Below are 17,160 nucleotides of genomic sequence, written 5' to 3' on the forward strand. Positions count from 1 at the left end.
AAAACTATAAATCTAATTAAAATTCTGGGTGAATAGATATGTCTTCACTGCCTTTTAAAAAGTTGCCAGAGATGGGGAGGCTCTCATTTCAACAGGGAGTGCATTCTAAAGCCCCAGGGAAGCAACGGAGAAGGCCCATCCCCAAGTAGCCACCATACGAGCTGGCAGCAACTGCAGATGAACCTCTCCAGATGATCTTAACAGTTGATGGGGCTCATGGTGAAGAAGGTGTTCGCTTAGGCCCAGGGCCTAAGCTGTTTAGGGCTTTATAGGTAATAACCAGCACCTTGTATTTTGCCTGGAAACTTATCGGTAGCCAGTGTAGCTCTTTCAACACAGGAGTGATATGGTCTTTCCTAGATGGAGAAGTAATATGGTCTCTCCAGATACCAACTTGGCCGCCGCATTCTGGACCAACTGCAGTTTCCAGACTATGTACAAAGGCAGCCTCACATAGAGCATATTGCAGTAGTCTAGCCTAGAGGTTACCAGCATATGTACCACCGTTCTGAGGTCATTCATCTCAAAAAACGTATGCAGCTGGCGTATCAGCTGAAGCTGACAAAAAGTACCTCTGGCCACCACCTCAACCAGGGACACCAAAGAGAGGTTCAGATCCAGAAGCACCCCCAGACTGTGGGGGAGCGTGACTCCATCCAGAATTAGCAGATCAAAATCATCTCCTGGATTCCGACCCCGCACAATAAGTACCTCCTTCTTATCTGGATTCAGCCTCAGTTTGTTATCCCTCATCCAGCCCATCACTGCCTCCAGGCAGGCATTTAGGGAGGTTATGCCTTAAGAACATAAGAACAGCCCTGCTGGATCAGGGCCAAGGAAGCCCAACTAGTCCAGCATCCTGTTTCACACAGTGGTCCATCAGATACTGCTGGAAGCCTACAGGCAGGAGTTGAGGGCATGTCAGATTCCTCCTGGTACTCAGAGGCATCTGAGTCTTCAAAGCCTTCTACTGAGCCTACTACTGAGCCTTCTCCCAATAATGTTGACATGGAGAAATAGATTTAGGTGTCATCAGCATATTGATAACACCCTGCACCAAATCTCCTAATTATCTCTCCCAGCGGTTTCATGTGCATGTTAAACTACATTGGAGACAATATGGAGTCCGGAGGGACACCATACAAAAGTTCAGATTTTGAAGAACAACCATCTCCAAGAGACACAATCTGGAATCTGTCCATGAGGTAGGAGTGGAACCACTGCAAAGCAATGCCTCCCACCTCTCAATCCCCTCAGACATTCCAGAAAGATACCATGGTCAATCGTATTGAAGGGTGCTAAGAGATCCAAAAGGACCAACAGAGTCACACTCCCTCTGTCAATTCCCAACTGGAGATCATCCATCAGGCTGACCAAGTTAGTCTCCACCCCACAGCCCACCCAAAAGCCAGTTTGAAATGGGTCTAGATAATCAATTTCCTCCAAATCCGCCTGGAACTGGGAGGACACCACCTTCTCAATCACCTTGCCCAGCCCTGGAAGGTTGGAGACAAGCCTGTATTTGCTTAACTCTGAGGGATTCAAGGCAGGCTTCCTCAGAAGCAGTCTAATAATTGCCCTCCCTCAGAGAGGCATTTATTATCTCTACCAGGCCCTCTACAACAGCCTCCCAGCCAGATAATATAGCCATGTTGGGCAAGGATCAAGAGGACAGGGGGTATGCTGCACCATTCCAAGCAACTTGTCCACATCGTCAGGCTTATATTCAGTCTTATATTCAGGCTTATATTCAGTCACAAACTGAAACTGATCCAGGGTCATCACATAAGAGGAGCTGCTAGACACCTCAGCATCAGATTCTTTAACTATTTTGGAGTTTGAATCTAAGTTGTCCCGAATACTAGAGATTTTGTCCACAAAAAACTCATTAAAAATGTCACAGTGAGTAATCGTTGGATCCAAGTACTGATTCAAGGGTCAAGGGGCACACACTAGCCACTTCACAACCCTGAACAACTCTGTCAGATGTGAATTTGTGGATGTGATATGGGCAGAAAAGAGTTGCTTCTTTGCTGCATGTATCATCTGAGCATAGGTCTTCAGATGCACTCTATGCAATAATCTGTCAGATTTGAGTTGAGTCTTTCTCCACTTGCACTCTAGTCATCTACCTCGTGGCTTCAGCCCCTGTAGTTCTTCCGTATACCAAGGGACCAGATTTGAAGCAGGTCGGAAAGGACGCTTAGGAGCGATTGTGTCCACTGCCCTGGTGAGTCGATTGTTCCAATTCTCCACCAGAGTGTCAACAGGGTCACTGGCAGAGCCAACCCTGAATCCTTCCAAGGCTTCTTGGAATCCTATGGGATCCAATAACCTTTTCAGGTGGACCATCCTAATACATCCCTTGCCCCTGCAGAGGTGGGACGTGGTCATAAGTCCAACCTTGGTGGTCCATGCATGACAATGGGGAAATCACAGGAGATCCCACCCATGGAACACCACTGAAATACCAGGTGAAATATGCTGAATATTGTTTTGGTTATTTAAAAACATAACTTTCAGTTTGGCTTTTAAGCTTTTAACACTACCCGGAAAGGTTGTATTAGTAGGAAAAACTGTGGCTTAGCTCTGAATGACTAAGAACCAGCTAGCAAAACACAAAAGTCTGTGCTGACTTTTTCTTTCCTCACGTGCCTATGGAATGGTTATCTGAATATTTCATTTTGGGTACAAGACAAGCTACCACTATGCAGTCTGTTTTAAATGTTTTTGCTTTGGAATGCAGAAATGTACACATTACTAGATCTGTAGCCATAAGAACATAAGAACAGCCCTGCTGGATCAGGCCCAAAGCCCATCTAGCATCCTGTTTCACACAGTGGCCCACCAGATGCCACTGGAGGCCTACAGCAGGAGTTGAGGGCATGCATCAACTCCTGTAGCGACATCAGATGATGTGCTGATAAGGGGGTAAATGTACTATAGACTATGAGAAAACACATGCCAGATCACATGCTCAATGTGACATTGTCTTCAGTCCAGTCATAGTAAAGTACATTCAGCTCCTGTGGATTTCAGTGGAAGAGGTAAGTATGTGCTTCATTCTCCTATTATCTTAATTCTCAAGTGCTTCTTCCCCATATACTTAAGTCTCTCCCAGCTTAACTCTCTCCCCCATGCAAATCAATGGGACCTAAAAGTGTTTAACTTTGACTGGATTGCTTCCACTTTTAAATACTAAAGTCAAATTGTATTGACAACATTTATTATTTAGTATCTTATATGTATTTACATCTGTACATGATGTTCCCTTTTCATTTTAGCCATATGTGTGCTGCTGCCCTGTATGATAGAATGATAAGGGGAGTTTTGTACAGTAATTTGGACATCACTGGACAGACGATCCTTTGAATACTGCTAGCTAGAGGGTTTTTGTTGTTGTTGTTGTTTAGCTACGTGTTGTAGGTGCACACACAGAGTATTATTTATAAATCAGTTCTTCACATCCTCAAAGCTGTTTCTCAATTGACTAGTGCAGCTTTAAAGGGAAGAGTGCAACTTCTCAGGGTTGCCTGCTTTTGTTGCAAGCAGCACACAAAATGATGCTGGGATTGAGGTGCACACACAAGAGCCAAATTAAAACCATGATTTCATCAACCTCCGAAACAGACACAAGCTTTACATGGTCTCTGGGACTAATATTTCCTAATAAAACATCCTTTTTAACAAAACTGAAAATCAATATGAGGAGAAGTTTTGGAATTGACACTAGCCTTTTGAGAAACTGGAAATAGATCTTCCTGTCAGAGGCTAAAACTGCTCTCCTCTGTCTAGACTGCAGTGGGAGCAAAATTATCAGATTTTCATTTCCTCAGTTTCACTCCACAGTGGCAAAACGTGTGAGTTATCGATTCATCTGCTGGAAAGCAGAAGAGCTTTTCACCTCGGTAGGGTCAAATGGGTTTGTGGGTGTCTAATTATACCTATACAGAGCATATAAATCTTCTAGCAGTCATTATGTGAACATAAGTGTCCAAAGGGATCATTAGAATCCTTTTAGTCAACTAGTTGTTCTCTGTGCTGTTTTATGAGAGGTCACCGAAATTGGGAGTTAATATTATCATGCCGCATAGACTTTCAGGTTTGTACTGGAAATAAGATATGCTTGAAGGAAAACTATGTCAAGTGCATATAAGCACGACAGGTGCATTTTATTTATATTCAACTGTAATCATATTGTATTACAAGGAGCCAGTGTGGTGTAGTGGTTAGTGTGCTGGACTAGCACAGGGGAGACCTGAGCTCAAATCCCCATTCAGCCATGATACTTGCTGGATGACTCTGGGCCAGTCACTTCTCTCTCAGCCTAACCACAGGGTTGTTGTGAGGAGAAACTTAAGTATGTAGTACACCACTCTGGGCTCCTTGGAGGAAGAGTGGAATATAAAATGTTAATAATAATAATAATAATAATAATAATAATAATAATAATAATATTGTTACAGCATACTGTAAAAATGCTTCGTCTATCTATCTGTCAGATTTTTATCTTTCGTTCAAAGTGGCATAAATGGTTCCTCTGCTTTTATCTTAGCAACATACCAGTGAGGTGGGTGAGACTGAGAGAAAAAATTTCTTTAGACAATCCTCTGTGAAGAAGCAGTGCATGATGGAATAAATGCACCCTGCACACATGGTGCAGGCTGAAGGCTGAATATAGAAAGAGCTGACCAGGGTCCTAAATCATGGATAGGGCTGCCATAAGGAAAAGACGACAGGTCTCCTCTACCTTTAATAGATACACAGAAGAGGGGATTTCAGCAACTGCAGTTTTTCTTTCCCCTGCAAAACAAGCTGCACTTTCTGAAAATCCCTCTTCTGTGCACCTATTAAAGGTACAGAAGCCCTGTCCTCTTTTTCATATGGCAGCCTTAATCATGGGGGAAACTGTCCTTGAATTCATTGCCTTCCCTCTGTAGACAAGCACTGATCACAAAGTGCATGGCCAGGAAATACATCAGCACAGGGGTGTGTGGCTAGTCAGCATGTGCCTGTTTATCTCCTCACAAGTTGGTTCTCCACAGAGAACGAATGCTTGAAGAAAGCTAAAAATGATTGGCCAAAGGTCACCCAGTGAGCTTTGTGACTACGCAGATGAACCCAGGTCTTCCCAGTCTAGATTCAACACTCAAACCTCTACAACCATATTGGCTTTCAAGTGAATAGATATCCTGACTAACAAAGCATGAGTGCAATGGGAGAAGCACTGGTGTTGCATGAGTGCTTCTGAAGATTTCCACATTAATGCAGCACTGGTATGTGTGTGGCATGTTTTTATGACCTGTCCTTTCCCTGGAAGTCTTCTGTGTCACCTAAAAATATGTCCTTGGGGGGCTGCATGACCCTCAGGGACATATTTTCAAGTGGTACAGAGTGCTTCCTGGGGAAGGGGAGGTCCTCATCAGGGAGGTTCATTGCCCCCACCACTGAGCTAGCTGTGGGGTTAGTTGAACATTTCAGAAGCACAATGCTCTTCTGTTGCACAGGTGTTTCATTAGACAGTGTCATGTTCTGCTTGCCCTGGGGCCCTGCACGCTGCTGCGTCTTGTGGCAGCCTGCTATATTGCAGCAGACTCCAGGACTCATGGTTCTCTTCTCCCTCTTCCAATACACTCCCAGATGAGCCAGAGCTGCACTCACTGAGCCTGGAAGGGGGCAGAAACTGGCAGAATGGGCTTCTTAGGACCAGAAGGGAAGCTGCACCAGCCAATGAAATCTGAGCAGTTGGAGGAGATTCCTCCATTAACTCTGGTTTGGGTGAGTCCGCCTATACAGATGACACGCTCCAGCAAGCTAACCCTTGCCTCAGTATCAAGGGTCTCTTGGTCTGGTGCACATCTCCAAGCTATCTCTCCTGACTATTTGGTGTGACCCTTGGCCTATTGTGACTGCTCATACCTGTTTGATCCCTCTGTTTGATCCCTCTGTCTCTGATAACTGATCTGGTTCTGACCCTTAGTTTGTGTCATGACTCCTACCAAAGCCAGAGGAGGAGGGCGGAGTTCACTGGGGTTCAATCCTTGACTGTAAGGATTTCCAGTAGGCTGCCACCATCCACTTTATTTTGATGAGGGAAAATCAACTCTCCATATAAGATCCCTGGGGGGAGGGGGGCAAAACCTTCCCCCCCAAAGAGCTGAGCATTCCTAGGTCTTCAAAGGCGTGCGACTACTAAAATGAAGAGTGGCACGCTTCACCAACAAGGGCTTGTTATTACATTAAAAGAAAAACAAGATTATGCAATAAGATCAATTGTCTCTATATGGACAGATTGTAAGAGAGAGTTTTACTAGTGGTGTGCACAGAACTGTGCCCTCCGCGGCTCGTCGCTGAGGGGTGGTTCTTTAAGGGGCAGGGGGTGTGCACTTACCCCTCCCGCTGCTTTCCCCCTTCCGGGGCTCCTTTTTAAAAGCAGTTTGGGGGGTGGCAGCATACCTCCCTGCCGCCCCTGCCCCCCATTATAGGCTGATGAGTGCGCGCGCACAGTAATTCCGGCCACTTCTGGACGAAAATGGGGGCAGGGGCAGCAGGGAGGTATGCTGACATCCCAAAAACTGCTTTAAAAAAGGAGTGCCGGTGGGGGGAAAGCAGCAGGAGGGGTAAGTGCACCCCTCGCCCTTAAAGAACCACCACCGCCGCCGAACCACCAAACTGCTCCATATTCATATGAATTTATCATATGAATTCATGAGACTAGCTGGAAAATTTAAAAGCTAAGCCTGCATTCAATGGGGATGTAAAGTGCTTCCTTACACAATTCCCTGCAATATACATGGACTGAGAAAGAGGTTTCGGAGCAGGAGGTTGTGCACTCTATTGTTGTGACGGCACAACACTAGTCCTGGAGGTCAAATGTGCCATCAAGTCGGTTTTTACTCCTGGTGACCAAGGAGCCCTGTGGCTGTCCTTGGTAGAATACAGGAGGGGTTTACCATTGCCTCCTCCCATGCAGTATGAGATGACGCTTCCTATATCGCTGCTGCCCGATATAGGAGTTTCCATAGTCTGGGAAACATACCAGCGGGGATTTGAACCGGCAACCTCTGGCTTGATAATCAAGTCATTTCCCCACTGCATCATTAGGTGGCTAGCACTGGAGTGCAAGCTCCCAACTTAGTGGAACTAGCTAGTGTGACAACCATGTGTTAGTGTGACATGTTTGCACAAGCACCACATTAGTCTAGAAGTACATCTGAATCTGGTTTTGCTGCTAAATGCTCAAATAACAGCTTAGGCCAACTGTGACCGTTCTATCCTGGTGTGGCCATGCAATACAAGCTACATAGGGCTATCCTTGCAGCCTCATGTAGATTGCAGCCAGATTGCTTTCAGAGGCCTCTTGCATAAACCATATCATCCCTCTGCGCTGACTGTTTCTGGGTGCAATTAAATGTCTTGGTTTTGACCTTTACATCCCTAAATAGCTCAGGCCCACAAAACCTTAAGGATGGCAGGTTTTTCCACAGGTTTCAAATTGCCCATTTAAATGCTCAAGAGAGGTCTTGTTCCACTTGGTGCTGCCCTCAATGGCTGTGCCACCTTGGGGAGAGTCAAACACTGAGCCTCGGAATACTTTCTCTCTCCAAGCCACAGAGCACATCAACACTGGGGCCATTGCTAGCTGGCATGCTTACATTTCTCCTATATCTGGGTACACTGGCTGACATCCTGACTAACAAAGCATCCGTGCTATGTAAGATGTACCAGTGCTGCTGCTGAGTTCCAGCCTAATGGAGCACCAGTGTTTGCAGGAGGGGCAAACTTCAATGACCTTCCTTTCTCCCAGAAGCCCTCTGTGCCACCCCAAATTGTGTCTCGGAGGGATGCACAACTCTCAGAGACATATTTTTGGGTGGCACAGAGGAGTTCTGGGGAAAGGAGAGGTTGTCAAAATTCCTCCCCATCCCCACATGATTGTTGGTGCTATTTTAATTGAACCCATCAGCAGCACCAGTGCATCTCATGGAGGTTTCATTAAGTGCCAGGACTTTGTTAGGAGGTTAGCCAATAAGGTAGTTCACATGACCAAAACCCCTGGTGGCTGGGGGGAAGGCAGGAGTATACCTACCTGCCCCCACATGAGTAAGGGCTCACCCCATCTCTGCCAATTATGTGCCCACATAATTGGCACAGCGGAGCTGCCTGCAAGAGGGAACTGGGAGAAGAAGTCCTCCAAGATTCCACAATGCATTGAACAGGCAGTAGAGAGGCTGTCCACATCAATGCAGCAGCTCCTAACTTCCTGGCCACTCTAGGTGGCACTCTATGATGCAGAACCAGCTGGGCTGCCAGGAGCTGCTGCAAATAGCCTTGATTGCACACATGATTGGGGCTGTTAAGATGGGAGTTTGGGCCTCTTACCTTGGTTAAATGTAAGGTAGAAGAACAGGGTAGCCCTGCTCGGGAGCAGTGGCGGAGGATCAGGTGCCATGGCTCCAAATGAGCCTCTCTACCCAGATTTTCCCACTCCTACCTTGCTGTGGTTGGTCATGTGAATGGCTGTAATATATTCATTTTGATAAATCATGAATAGGGCTTCTGCTAAATGTGAAAGCAAAATGGAGTGTGGAGTTGTCTCAGCATATTGAAATGAGTTGCAGCTAAGGGCAGCTGGATCCAGATTGCATTGTTTGCACTGGACAGATCCTTAAACAAGAGACATAGCATTACCTATACTTTTTCTCAGATTAGTTTGATGACGACACTGTATGAGGTCATATTCACCATGCTACTTCACACATATAATTTCATCAAAAACTTTGCAAGGACCTCTGTCATCAACATTCACATCATCACTACTACCACTGAGACCATATACTTCTGATATATTTCAGGTATTCAATTTTATGTATACCTGAAATATGTGGGATATTCTGACATATTTCAGGTATGCAATTTTATTTTAACTGCAGCCATTCCACCGGAAAATCTGCTCTGTACTAGAAAACTAAAAAACTTTTCACTGTATTAGAAAAGGTTGACACTGCAGCTTATCTAGCTGTACCATGAACTTAACAGATTTAGATGTTAAGCTTTCTGGTAACCCAGCAATATTGATCTACAGATGAAAATAGGATTGAGTACATTCTTTTAAAAAAGAGAGGAAAGAACCACTTTTATGTGAACCAACACTATCAAATCAGCCCAAAGATGAAGTGACAATATTCTTTCTAGATGACACCACTCTAAGAATCAGATTGATCCTACAGAGCAATAGAACGGTTTGCACTCAGTGGAATCTTAGGACCAAAGCAGACGTTATGGCAACAGACCCACGTAGAGGCTACTGTTCTGTCCATATAAAGTAAGTAGGAAGCAGAGAAGGCCGTATGAAGAGCAGCATGGCTGGACAGAAGGGGAAGGCTGGTTCGTCTCCCACCCATGCTTCCCATCACCCTAAAACTGCTTCACCTCCACTGTTTTCCTCCTGGTGGGACTGAAGAAAATCACTCCTTACAGGAAAAAATGGGTAGAGGAAAGCTCTTTGAAAATGGCTATGTGGAGGTGTGTGTGTTATATGGAGAGGCATTTAATTGTGTGCGCTCTCACTGGACTGTGAAGTGGTATAGCCCACATATAAGTGCATTATCTCTGTACGCCTATATCTGTCAGTGGCTACACTTTTACCACAGCGGTGCAGGTACTTGTTACTGAGATGGCACAATGATGAGCTTTGCATGCTAAGTGCACAAATAGGCACTTTTTAAAGTGGTGGTTTACTTATATATCACAAATTTAAATGGAAGTCTTTAGTCATACATAAATTAACTCATTAGGGACTTTCCCCCCATTGAATTAATTGACCTAGGACTAGATCAGGACACAAAAGTGGTTAAACAATGCATTTTGGATATAGAACTACAGGATGAATTGGCTGGCCTCAAGAGTGGTATATATCTAGGGAACCAAACTATCAACTTTAAACCAGCGGAATATTTAAGTGAGGTATCTCTGTCTAAATTTAGGTGTGCCCTTACTTTAGCGTGTCTTAATGTACTACTACAGCAGTTCTTGACGGCAGGTTTGGAGGAATATCTTTTTCCTCCCAACTGTGTCCATGTGGCACTGGGGCCATAGAAACCACTTCATATGTTATCCTATATCGTGTTTTCTATAAGGATATTCATTTAAGTTTAATTTCCCCTCTGTTGGAAAACCTCTCTGGATGTCCTGATGACTTTTATTTACATTTTTTATTAGCAAACACCAATAAGGAGATTATTTGTAGAATGGCTAAGTTTTGTTATATTGTCTGTAAAATTCATTCTGAGTCTATGTAACTGTACTCTTTTACTGGCCAATGACTGAAATAAAATTTATCTATCAGGGGACCAGCAGCTACCTCTATTCTAACCCCTTGAGCATAGCAGATTTGGGAAAGGCTGACAGTCCTTTGAATCTTAGTTCAGAACTTAGTTCTGTTTGTATGGTAATGGATTATGTATTGTATTGTAATGAGTTATGCACACTCTTTTCTTAGGCAGATGACTGGCTAATAGTCTAGAAGGCCAGAAGATGTTTCTGACTGGGGTGCTAATAAGCCTGAAATATCTTTATGGGCGAAGCCATGTGTTTTGTACGATGGCATCTTCCACCAATCGGCAGGGCAGATGTAAGGTGATTCTTCCTCAGCCTCCCCACAGCCAGCAGTGCATGTATGAAAAGAAACAGCCCTTTAGGCAGCTTGTGTCAGAGAAAAACAGAGTTCTGGAGAGGCTGGATTGGAGACCCTGTGAATCTGAAGTGCAGCTGAAGCATCTTGGAGTGCAGGACCAGTCTCTGTGGATCATATGGAACCTGTTTTTGCTTGGTTCCAACTCTGCTATTTCAATTATTTCTAAAGAAAAGAGAATTCTATATTAAATAAAGAGTTATTTAATATTTATAAATAAGCAAAATATTACAAAGACATTATAAGCCTCCAATGATCTCTCTTTGAGAGGAAGCCAAATTCATGGAACTTCTCAGAGGAAGCCATCACCCGTGGAACTTCTTAAAGAAGTGGGGTGAGGGCACATGATAGTATTTATAAGGCCAATTCTTGATTAATGTAGTGTTTAGACAAATATCTGAGATGCCTGCCACCTGCCTGCACTCTTTTAGAGTGTGTCATGTGAACCAGCCCTGAAGTCAGCCCTGGGACAGGAAGTGAAGATGGGCCCCTACCTGCCTGCTACCTTCTTCTCCCCGTCTGCTCATGTCTGCTGCAGAAGAACTATATGGACATGGTGAAAAAGAAAACATTATTGGCATGCCCTTTATCTTGCTCCTGTGGAAATAATATCACACACTGTCCAGTCAGGAGCCAGCAGTCAGGGAGGCTGGGGGGCAACGGGTGGGCTTTTTTCCAGCCCGTGCCCCCACCATGGTCCCAGGAACCATTTTGAAGAACATAATTTAAAGTGCTGTTTTACTGCCCAGTGCACCTTAAGTGGTGTGGCAGAGAAATGACTAACAAGCAGAAGGCTGCCAGTTCGAATCCCTGCTGGTATGTTTCTCAGACCATGGGAAACACCTATATTGGGCAGCAGCAATATAGCATCATCTCATACCGCGTGGGAGGAGGCAATGGTAACCTCCTCCTGTATTCTACCAAAAGAAAACCATAGGGTTCTGTGGGTGCCAGGAGTCGAAACCGACTTGATGGCGCACTTTAACTTTACCTCTACTGTCCAATGCTTGCACGACTACACCAAGATATTTGAAACAGGTAATCTGCTCCAATTTATGGTTATTCAAAAGCTATTTTCTTATTTTAGATCTTTCCCCAAATGTCATTATTTTAGTTTTATCATAATTTATTTCTAATGCCTGCTGATCACAATACAAAGAAAAGGCCTGCAAGACTCACCTTAAATCAATGTCTTGGGAAGCAGAATGGCATCATCTGCATAAAGCAGAATCAGTAAATGCCTTTCAGCCTGCTTTGATGGATGGTATCTCAATACTTCAGGTGGGAAACAAGAAAATTAACATAAAAATTAAATAGCATTGGAGCCAGAATACTGCCTTTTCTGACTCCTCTCTTGGTTGAAATTTCTTTTGTAAGATAGCCTAACGAACTACACCATACCTTTAATGTGGAATCTTCATATACCTTGTAGATTAATAGAAAAAGATGATGGTCAATTGTGGAGTCCAGCATCTTGCATCATAATTCCCTACCGGAAATTGAGTCAAAAGCAGTCTTAAAGCCTACAAAAGCAGCATACAATCAATCTGGTTTTGTGGAATATTTTTCAACCAAATGCTGCCAGTACTAGGACTTGATCTATAATAGAATGGCTGACCCTAAGCCTGGTCTGTTCATCTGCCAAAATATCTTTTGAATCAATCAAGTCTACTAACTTTTCATACAAATGCCTAGCATAGGTCTTAGTCACCACACTTAGAAGGCTTATACAGGCTCAGACTGGCCCACCGGGCAGCAGGGCATTTTCCCAGTGCGCCTTTGCCTGGTGCACCCTGCTGCACTCACTGGGCTCACCCCACGCCAGCTGTGCAGATCCCCTTTTCCCTCTCTCCAGAGAGCCCCACTTCCTCTCCTTCTGATTGGTTATGAGAAGCCAGTTTGAGTAAATGTGGCAATAATTCTGGTGTAGGGAAGGGGCTGTTGATAAGTATGAGAGAATGATGCTACACCTGTCAGTAGGTTGCATTGAAAACACACTTCCCTTTCCCCATCACCACCACCACCCAGATCTGAAAGAGAGTGCTGGAGCCGGAGGAAAAGCCTCACCTTGGACAGATACACACATGTACGTGCCTCTCTGTGTATCTATTGTGAGCTTTGTGCGGGGAAGGTCTGTGTTTTCTTAGCTCCCCAACTCCACTTCCAACCATTCCCTCCTCCTCCCCCACTCTGAATTCTCACAAGCTCTTGCCCACAGGGGGGGGGGGGGGCGGGGGCGCTTGATAGGTAGCTTTCTAACTCCCAAATCCAAACATCAGACACAGAGGAGGAGGAGGGGCTGAACACTGATGGGTGTATGTGCTGGATACATATTTCCAAATAAAAGAGAGTGAGAGGGTAAGTATCCTGTGGCCCCACATTCACGGCACTGCCCCACCCTTTCTTCTTCCTGCCTCAGCCACTCCGGCGTGTGCTTCCCCTTCCCATTTTTCATGCACACATCTCTGGGAGAACAACAGAGAAGCGGTGGAGGGGAACCTCCCATCTAGCCTGGTTGCCTTTCCTGTATTAAGGGGTGGGGTGGGGAAGGGTGTCAGTAGCTTGTTGTCTCTTCCCCCCCACCACCACTTCCCCTGACTCAGGTTGGGGCATGTCAGTGCTTCCGGGTGGCTTTAATGGTTTGTGGGGTTTTCCCATCTTCTTTCTCCCCAAAATAGTTTGAACATAAATTGTCAAAAATCTATAGCACCTCCACCTGGGAAACTCATCTTAAATGAAGCCTGCCCTTCCCAGCAACATAAGGGAGATGAAAAAAGCATGTTGTGGCCAAGAGATTACTTTTGAAATGCCTTTCCATTAAAGAGGCTGTCAATGAGCTGGTCGCTAGTCACCATCCCTCTATCTGAGCTTTCCCCCCTGGGTATTCTGCAGATCTATGTCGCCCCCACCCCCCAATAAAGGACAGCCTTTTAGAAATCTGGCACGTGCTCTCTCTCCTGGATCCCAATTTCAGCTTGGATCATATATTCAAGATGACTTAATGTGTACTTTTTACCTCCTCCTCCCCCACTCCCCACTAGCTTGTACTTGCAGCCATAGTGGCTGAGAAATGAAAGAATTGTGTGTGTTTTCTCCTCACTTTTTCAATGCATGCTTAGAGTGAAGTGGAAAATATAATTTTCATTACTAATTGTGAAGACAGATCCTTATTTGATACTAATTGGCACAAAGTAAAAGCCTGTGTGTGATCTTGTGTAAGTTTCAATGATGAGATGGAGGGGAGTAAGAAATTTTTTGTAAAGGTGGTTGTTCATGTGGCCAGTGAATTGCTGTGAAATGCAAACCTTACTTATATGTTACACCTTAGTTTAAAGAATATACATACGAATTCCCCCCCCCCAGACAGTTCTGGACATATATAAAGGTAAAGTGTGCCATCAAGTCGATTTTGACTCCTGGTGACCACAGAGCCCTGAGTTTACCATTGCCATCTCCCATGCAGTATGAGATGATGCCTTTCAGCATCTTCCATGTAACATTTGTATAAATGTATCCATAAGGGACAGAGAGGAGCCATGAGATTTCATAACCCCATGTGAAATGAGCCTGTTCTTCTATATGCCTTAAAATAATATAGCTTGAGAGACTGATACTTATCTCTTCTCAGCTATCCTGGAGATGTTACTTCTTGTAAAGTCAGAGCCAGAGGAGGGGGGCTAGGGGTGAGATAAAATGTTTTTGTGCGCCACACTGTGCGTGGTGCATTATATACATGTGTGTGTGAGAGAGAGTGATGTGCAGAGTGCTGCCCAGAACAAAACTCTTTCTGCTCACTGATGGTAAGAATTAGAGGGAACACTGGTAGGAGGGCAGGCATCTCATGGAAATTGATGGGGAGAGAGAACTTAAAACAGTGCTATTGTGGGACTGAAGGGGAGATTGTGGAGTGACTCATAGAGTGAATTAAGATGCCATCCACTTCCGTTTCTAACTATCCTGCAGGAACTGGGCTACATAGGAACACATTTATCCAAAATATTGTATTAGTATAGAATTGTGCTTTCTTAATAGTTACAAGTGATACTTCACTTGAAGTATTTATAGTAACCTATAAGTAACAGAAAACAGAGGTCAGATATCAAATGTTAACAGAAAAAAAATTATTATTAAATGAAACCAAAAAAGTATGGTGAAACTCACCCATTCTGCCCACATACATTCCACCGGCCTCTCAGTGCCCTCCCAGTCTGGCCCTGGGCTTATAGGATGGTAAATTAGGTAGGATTGTCTCACTTTCCTTTCTTATAAAGGAGAATGCCTGTAGTGTCAAATCCATATATTTTCACAATTATGCTAGTAAACCTTGTCTAATTCTAATGAAATGATCCAGTCCCCACACTGCATCCTCCCCTCCCCTCCTACAGCCACCCCCCCAAAAAACACCCAGCAGTCTTTGCATGCCTGCACAGATGTCAAAATGGGCCGGCTAGTACTAATGTTACAAGCAGGAGAAGGGTTGAATTCAGCCCCAGTATCCAGCTTCACCAGATTTCTTTATTGGGCTGTAAAGTACAAAGCCATCCAATTGCTAACTATAGCATAACCTTTGAGTTTACCTATTGACTTCAATGGAATTTCAGCTGGAATACCCTGGAGTAAGGACTGCAACTTGAGATGTCTGCTTTTTCTTACCCATAAAGAAGTTTCTAATTAATAGACAGTGAGCACAATCCTGATTATGACTTCTACAGAGACACTTCCTCTACGCATAGTGGATACATGCAAGACTGACTGCTGAGTTTGGTGTTTTGTGTCTGGGGCTTTTAGTCGATCTCAAGTGAAAATATATAATTCCAGGCCACTCTTGTAATACATCACAGTCATTTTCTGCACTTTAGTTGTTTTTCTCTCAATTTCCCCCCCTTACAAAATAAAACATCATTACAGCAGGTTTAAAGTGCACTTTAGTGCTTGCAATCTTCCCATGCTATTCTTTAATATTTCATCATTAAATAGCAAAATAACCTGATATGATCCTAATTTAGTGCCAATTACACTGCATTGATCAAAGTGACCTTTTCATACTGGAGCACAAAAATCAATCCCACCGTACAACAAATGTCAGGGGGATGAGAGCAACATATAATCTGTGACAATCAAAACATTACTTACAAATGAAATCACCAATGACCTGCATGCCAAGGCAATTTCTGCATAATGCACACTGCTTTTGTTTGTGGCTTTTGTTGAGAATTCTTTGGTTTCCCCCCCAATCCCCATTGTCTGCTCTGCTCCCATAACGCAGTTGTGTTATGTTGCTGTTTCTGTGGCAGATGATGGCCAAAGCTCTCCAGACAGTACAAAAGAACTCAGAAAAGCCATTGCATTTACTTATTTAGGGCTGGTTCAGAGAAGGGAACATTCCTCCATGCAGAGCAATCCAGCCATTCCTGTGATGCAGTTGCATTAAGGAAGTAAGTTCAGACCTGCAGCAGCTCCTCCACCCAGACATGGGCAGTGCTTTCCAGTGACTAGTTTGAGTGCAGAAGCACATTTATTTTGGGGGGTGAGCAGGTGGTGGGGTTTTTTTTATTTTGTTTTGGGGGGGTTGGGGGTGTCTTTTTTGGACTAAAGACAATTTGGGGGCCCCCAGGGGATGTGGAGGCCCTGGACATCTTCCTCGAAGTCCAAGGATAGAGCGCTGCTGGGCTTCAGAAGCAAGGGGGACTGGTAAAATGAAAGCCATCTGCTGTCTTGCATAGATGGGAGTGACTTTTGTTTGTGGGCTTATTTATTCATTTGTTTACTTACTTACAGTATTTAAAAAAATTCTGTCCCATCCCTTCAACACAATGATGTTCCAGGTAGCTCACAAAAGTAATAAACCCCAGTAAAACAGCATGGAAATAAAGGAGACAAGTAGCAAAGCACTATGAAGTTGATAAAAACTAGCTAAAGACTAGCTTAATTCATGAGGAATTAAGTTTAAAGTCCAAACTAACAGCTGTAACTAGATAACTTCTCTAAAGAGGAGGATCTTCAAAGTCTTTTTTAAACCCCTAAGAGAGGGAGTGGAGAAATCTCTACATCAGGGCAGCCAAGTCAGTTTCTGTCCTGCACAAGAAGCTGGACCGTAAGGTGAGGAGAGTTGGTCTTGTGGTAGAAATGACTTGTCCCCTGAGCTAAGCAAGGTCCACCCTGGCTGCATATGAATGGGAGACTTGATGTGTGAGCACTGTAAAATATTCCCCTTAGGGGATGGAGCCACCCTGGGAAGAGCAGAAGGTTCCAAGTTCCCTACCTGGCATTTCCAAGATAGGCTGAGAGATTCCTGTCTGCAACCTTGGAGAAGCCGCTGCCAGTCTGTGTAGAAAATACTGAGCTAGATGGACCAATGGTCTGACTCAGTATATGGCAGCTTCCTATGTTCCTATGATCTAAGAACAATTTAAGGATACAATGCATTTATTCATGTTTGCAAACCTTTTTGGCATACCCGTCACTTT

The 17,160-nt window shown here is 44.2% G+C and overlaps 1 long non-coding RNA gene across 1 annotated transcript; it reads right to left on the reverse strand.

The window, feature by feature from the left end:
- Positions 1-6,640: 6,640 nt before the first annotated feature.
- LOC128324834 (uncharacterized) lies at positions 6,641-15,059 on the reverse strand. Its single transcript, XR_008307119.1, has 3 exons — positions 12,095-15,059; positions 11,188-11,968; positions 6,641-10,858 (listed from the first exon to the last, which is right to left on the reverse strand). It is a non-coding gene; the product is annotated as an uncharacterized LOC128324834 (long non-coding RNA).
- Between the last annotated feature and the right edge of the window lie 2,101 nt (positions 15,060-17,160).

This window comes from Hemicordylus capensis, chromosome 4 (assembly GCF_027244095.1).
Source record: "Hemicordylus capensis ecotype Gifberg chromosome 4, rHemCap1.1.pri, whole genome shotgun sequence".
Classification (NCBI taxonomy): Eukaryota; Metazoa; Chordata; class Lepidosauria; order Squamata; family Cordylidae; genus Hemicordylus; species Hemicordylus capensis.